The sequence below is a fragment of the Lactuca serriola genome, chromosome 7 (genome assembly GCF_051521515.1).
Source record: "Lactuca serriola cultivar US96UC23 chromosome 7, Lser_US96UC23_V15, whole genome shotgun sequence".
NCBI lineage: Eukaryota > Viridiplantae > Streptophyta > Magnoliopsida > Asterales > Asteraceae > Lactuca > Lactuca serriola.
The window spans coordinates 40037539-40044259 of NC_136414.1; the positions used below are offsets into that span (position 1 = coordinate 40037539).

The window sequence follows — 6721 nt, forward strand, 5'->3', positions numbered from 1 at the left end:
GAAGAAGCTCACAAAACCATGTACTCCATTCATCCCGGTAGCACAAAGATGTATAGGGACCTCAAACTTTATTACTGGTGGCCGACGATGAAGCTCGACATTACGAAGTATGTGGCGGAGTGTGTGACATGTGCGAGAGTCAAAGCACAACATCAGAAACCATGCGGGAGTTTAGAACCTTTACCTGTGCCTATGGGCAATTGGGAGGACATCACGATGGAGTTTTTCACTAAACTGCCCAGGACAAAGAATGGTCACGACTTGTTTTGGGTAGTCGTTGATCGATTCACTCAGAGTGCGCATTTCATAGCAGCCAACAAGAAATGGTCTATGGAGAAGCTTGTGAATTCTTACGTGAAGGAAATTGTGAGGCTTCACAGTGTTCCGCTAACGATTGTGTCGGATCGTCATAGCCGTTTCACCTCAAGGTTTTGGAAAAGTCTACCAGAGGAGATGGGTACTAAGTTGTGTTAGACTATAGCTTACCATCCATAGACTGATGGTCAGAGCGAACGAATGATACAAACGCTTGAAGATATGCTAAGAGCATGTACCCTAGAATTCCAAGGTAACTGGGATGAACATTTACCATTGGTAGAGTTTTCCTACAAAAATAGTTTCCAATCGAGCATAAAGATAGAACCTTATCAAGCTTTGTACGGATAGAAGTGTCGTACTCCGTCTTGGTAGCTTGAGGCTGGGGAGTATTAGTTTATGGGACCGGAGATAGTCCATCGGACCGCCGAAAAGCTTAAAATAGTCAGGGAAAGAATGTTAGCTGCTCAGGATCGTCAAAAGAGCTATGCTGACAAGAAAAGATGACTGGTAACTTTTGAAATTGGGGATTCGGTCTTACTTAAAGTCTCACCGTAGAAGGGACTTATAAGGTTTGGTAAAAGGGGAAAGTTAGGTCCAAGGTTTATTGGACCATTTAAAGTTGTTCAGAGAATTGGGAACCAAGCTTACAAGCTCGAACTACCAGAAGAACTGAATGGGATTCATAACACATTTCACGTATGTTATTTAAGGAAGTTCACGGGAGATGTTCCCGATATGATTCCATTTTCAGAGTTAAGAATTGATGAAAACAAGAGATTGATCGAAGAACGAGAAGCAATCGTTCACCGAAAGACTATGAAATTGCTACGTAACATGGTTGAGTTAGTGCTTGTCCGTTGGAAATATGCGAATGGGCCAAATCTCACCTGGGAGACGGAGAGTGATATGATGAGTCGCTATCTGCATTTGTTTGTTGATGTATGATTCCGGGGACGGAATCATCCGAAGGTGGGGAGAATTATAACGCCCGTGTTTCTGGGCTTGCCATTTTTAGCAATGCAATAGTCTAGGTTAACCTTTGTAACCCATTTGAAATAATAAGAATGTATTAATTGCGAATTATGTGTTTTATACTTATCTACTTAATTATGTGATTTGATTTAATCAAGAATAAAACTAAGCGTAAAAATGAAATGTTATATAAACCCGATATCGATGCACGAATATGTAGTGGTTGAGACGAGGTTTCCGAAAATATAAAGAATGCTGAAATCCGAGTTATAACGAAGAAGTTATGACCTGTCCAAGTTTCGCGACAAAACCGATGTGGCACAGCATGACGTAAATAGTGTATTTACGAAGGAGTGATATTTAGCCTTAGTGATCAACCTGAAAGACGTAGATCATGTTGAACCGAGAGCGTGCATAAAAAGAACGCCTAAATCTGAATTCGTATGAGGAAGTTATGATTTTTCAAAGTTTCAGCTTAGCAGTAAACAGCCCAAAAGTTCGAATTGAGATCAAGTGATTTTTAACCGAAAATTTCTAAACGAGAATCGAAGATCTCGTCGATAGTGGTGCAACGACAGAAAGAGGGACGAAAACGGACGTCAGACGAAGAATTTATGAATTTCTAACGAAGTTTTTCTGTCCCTGCCTACTAAAAATAAATAATAAAAATAAATTCAAAATTAGCCAATGGAGTCTAAATGAAAGTTGTAGAGTATGGTCTGACCTATGCGTGGATATAAAGAACGTCGAAAATGGATCTCGTATGAGAAAGTTACACAATTTAAAAGTTTGACGAGTCAAATTACACCGAACGTAATTTGAGTACGCCCAGCGTACTCGGATGAGTGCAAGTTGACTGTCTAATACTCGAGTGCCACTAAGTGACGCGTGCAGTGACGTTGAGTACGCCCAGTGAAGGCTTTGTACGCCCAGGGTATTGAGTACGCCCAGTGTACTTGCAGTTACGCCCAGCGTAATCCCAGACCTAGCACCCTATAAATAGAAACCGAGATCAGCCATTTTTCTTTCTTTCTCTCTAGTTTTCATCTTGCTTTGTGTGCCAATTATATCCCGAAGCCCCGGTATCATTCCCGAGTCCCGAAGCAAGTTCTGAAGTCCCGAAGATCCTGAGAAGCGTTATTTCCGAGCGGAAGCTCAGCCCGTAGGAAGCCTGGTTTATGTGAAGATCTTCCCGAGTTACAAAGAAACACTACTTCTGCAAGCCGTAGTGCTGCCCGATCATCTTCTGATCAAGTGAGTGTATAGTCCCTTTCAAATACACGATTTTATACAAGTAATCGTTGAATGTATTTAAGAATACGGGTTGTGTGAGGGTATTATTAATACCTTCCAACACATAGACTTATATGACTCTCCTTGAAATTTCTTGTTATGTGTTTACGTATTACTTGCTATTTGGATGGAGTATTGAAAGAGCATGCTATACAATTTTTTTCAAATTACGTATAAAACATGTATATTTTTATCTACTAATGTGTTCGGTAGAACATGGGTAGACAGTTGGTGTGCAATGAAATAAATTGATGAGAGGCCTCGTTGTTGGTGTTATTCTAGTCATTCAGCAGAGTATGAATGACGACCACGGACTATTCTAGATTGTCCAGTGGAACACTGGCAGGATCATAACCTATAGGTGTTGTGGGCTTGATGTCCACCAGTGTACTCTAATCCCCCACATGGTTGCCTTTAGGACACTTATTATTGAGGAAGCCCCTCTGAAGTAATGTTTGTCCCGATGAAAATCCTAGATTAGGTCCCTTTAGATAGAGGTTATTTTAGGGACATAAAGTGAGGATAACGGAAATGGGTAATCGGGTTATTGTTGATTGTTGAATTAAATATAATTATTTATTGTTGGTTGAAAACCCTATATGCTCCCCAGGCCCCAAGCCTGACCCACTCGGTTTATTTGTATTACAGAAAGTGGCGCAAGGGCATAAGATGGATGAATCATCAAGTTGTTTTGTTTACAAGTCTGTACATGTATATATTTGTTGAATGACTTGTAGTGTTATCGTTTATGCTTTATGGTCTGTATCGGAACATGAGATCACGATTTTTGATTATGAAATGAAATTATATTTCTTTATGAAATGTTTTGATAAAAATCTATTTTATCATGTTTTGTTTTTGGGAACAAATTCCGCATCTCTATTAAAATCAAAAGGATTTACTCTGAAAATGTTTAAAAAGCGTAAATGAAACCGGTCTTTTCTGGCCGAGATTTTGGGGATGTCACAGTTGGTATCAGAGCATTAGTTTAAGCGAACTAGGAATTTGTAGGATTTCTAGACTTAAACTTAAAATGCTAAGTGGAAATTTCAGTTGAGTGTCTATTGAATTTTAGACACGAGCACTAGTTTATTTTAGGAAAAATTGCCTAAAATGCTTTTATGTGCTAAATGTTATATGATTTCCATATATGAAATTATTTCTTCGGATCAACGGTTTGTTGCCAACCGGATCTGAAGGTTTATGTGTTTAGGATTCTAAGCGTATGTATACGATATTAGAACTAGCATGTAATCGTTTGGAGTAATAAGGATCGATTGAAATTTTATCGTGAAAGAGGATCTAATTTCACCTTATTCGGTGTATAGATTAAAAATGGTGAGAACAAGAGCGGAGTTGGAAACACTGAAGAAAACAGGAATCAGCCGCCTGTAGTGGAGCAAGCGCCTGTGATCCAACGAGTAGCTATTGCAGCAGCAGCACCAGAGCCAATGACAATGGCAGGAGTTCAAGTGATGATTCAGGCTATGTTGGATCTTCAGATGGATGAAACCAGACGTCTGATTAGGCAGAATCACGAAGAATCGTCAATTCGAGTTGAAGAGCCCGAAGTAAATGGACGATAGTCCGAAAGAGAAAACCTCAGTGAGATAATTGGTGAAGAGAACTGTGACATCCCCAAAATCACGGCCAGAAAAGACCGGTTTGTTTATGCTTTGTTTAAAAATCAGAGTAACATTTTAAATAAAAGTGTTGCGGAATTTGTCCCAAAACAATAATATGATAAAGATTTATCAAAAGCATTTCCATAGAAATGTATTTCATTAAAAGACTCGGGATGTCATGTTCGTACAGATCAAAAGCATAAACAGTACAATACAAGCCTTACTACATTATTTCATATCTACAGGCCTATATCCGTAATCCCTCGTCCAAACATCATATATATGCTCAAGCGCCACTACCTGTAATACATAAAACTGAGTGGGTCAGGCTTGGGAGCCTGGTGAGCACATAGGGTTTTCAACCCACAATAAATAGTTTATTAATTTCATCAATCAACAATAACCCGATTACCCGTTCCCGTTATCCTCACTTTACGTCCCTAAACACCTATCATAAGGGACCTAGCCTAAGGATCATCATCGGGACGGACACTACTACTAAGGGGATTCCTCAGCAATAAATGTCCTAATAGGCAACCATGTGGGGGATGGAGTACATCTGGTGAGCACACAGTTCAAATAAACACCTACAGGTTGCGAGCCTGCTAGTGTTCCACTGGACTGTCTAGAATAGTCCGTGGTCGTCATTTATACTCCGCTAGATGACTGGATCATCAATAACATCTATAACGAGGCCTCTCATTATTTTATTTTGTCACACAGCAACTATTACATCTACCCATGTTTTACCCAACACATTTTGTAGATATAAAATACATATACAGTTTAAATCTTTGAAAACATGTATAAAACGTTCATCCAGCATAGATAGCAAGTATTCAGATAATATGCACAAATAGCACGTAATTTATATTAAATACTTCATATCTATGTGTAAGTTGAAAGTAAATATGCACTCACCTGAAAAGGTGGTGATTCCGAACTCAGACAGCGCTTCGCTTCTTAAAAAGAATTTTCTTCGACGAAACCTAGTATTATTACCACTAGAGTTTAGTTTATTATTCGTCGAGACTAATTAATAGTCTAGCTATTATTATTATTATTATATAAGCGTCAAAAAAATACTTATATAACCCATAATAATAGCCCAAGTATTTATTATAAGTTCCTAATAACGTTACTATAATTAAATAAAAGCTATATTAAAAATAGCGTAGGCGTAGCTCACTTACAGCGGGTTTTATAGAAAACCGGGCTTTGCTTGGAGCAGCGTTCCCGAGCCGAAAAGCTCTTCTTCTCGGAGCCTTCGAGCACTCCGGGGCTTCCGCCTCGTGCTAGGGAGGTTCCCTAGGCTTTTCGGGGGATTTCGGGGCTAGAGAGAGGTTCTAGAGAGAGAGAGAGAGAGTAAAGAGAAGAAAGAATGGGAAAGGTGTGAAGAAAATGAGGGTGGGAGAGGTGGTATTTATAGGGTGAAATGTGGCTGAACTTGGTGCCACATGTCACCATCTGGTGGCAAGCCTTGGGGAGAAAGCAATGGCCAAGATTGTGCCACATCACCCATTTTCGCACAGCACACTTCCGACTTCTAAAATCCGTAACTTTCACATACGACCTCCGTTTTTGACGTTCTTTATATCCACGCGTAGGTAATAATAAGATCTACAACTTTCATTTTGACACCGTCAGCTAATTCTCGACCGATCTTAAATTTAACAGTACAAGGAGATTATACTGTTAAACGTCTGCGTAAAATTAATAACTTCTACATACGGACTCTGTTTTTGTCTGTCTTTTTACCGTTGATTTCCAATTAATGAGATCTTCAACTCTCATTTACGTTGCGTAAGCCAAAAACCGCTCGAACTAAAATTCGAGTTTCAGGCCGTGCACTGCTAAGCCGAATCTTAGAAAAATCATAACTTCTTCATACGAAGTCAGATTTGGGCGTTCTTTTTATCAATGTTCTTAGTTTAACATATTCTACGAGTTTTGTTTAGATTGATAAGGCTAAAAAGTCTTCTATCGTAAATTCACTATTTACGACTCCCGGTGCCGTGCCGGTTTTGCCGTAAAACTTCGGCGGGCCATAACTTCTTCGTTATAGCTCGGATTTCGGCATTCTTTATATGTACGGAAACCTTGAGACGTATTCTACAACTTTATGTAGAGATATCGGGATTATCTCACACTTTAATTTTGGCGCTCATTTTTATTCTTTATTAATTATACATTTATAATTAAATAATAAACACATAAACACACATAATTCACATAATACTCAAATATTTTATATTTATTACTTCAAAAAGAGTTACAATAGTTGACCTAGACTATTACATTGACAAAAATGCTTAGCCCTGAAAACCCGGGCGTTACAAGAACCCACCTTTTAATAGATACAATAATCAAGATTGACTGGGGGGCAAGTACAAGGACTTTTTAACTTGCAAGCTGTCGACTTTTACTGGAAAGGAGGACCCGATCGGTGTAATGGATTGGATCTCCGAAATGGAGTTGGCCTTCATGACTTGTGGCTGTAGAGGCAAGTTGCA

The 6721-nt window shown here is 39.1% G+C and overlaps 1 long non-coding RNA gene across 1 annotated transcript; it reads right to left on the reverse strand.

Moving 5' to 3' along the window:
- Positions 1–4387: 4387 nt before the first annotated feature.
- On the reverse strand, positions 4388–5734 carry LOC145064783 (uncharacterized). Its single transcript, XR_013688079.1, has 3 exons — positions 5402–5734; positions 5130–5197; positions 4388–4508 (listed from the first exon to the last, which is right to left on the reverse strand). It is a non-coding gene; the product is annotated as an uncharacterized LOC145064783 (long non-coding RNA).
- Between the last annotated feature and the right edge of the window lie 987 nt (positions 5735–6721).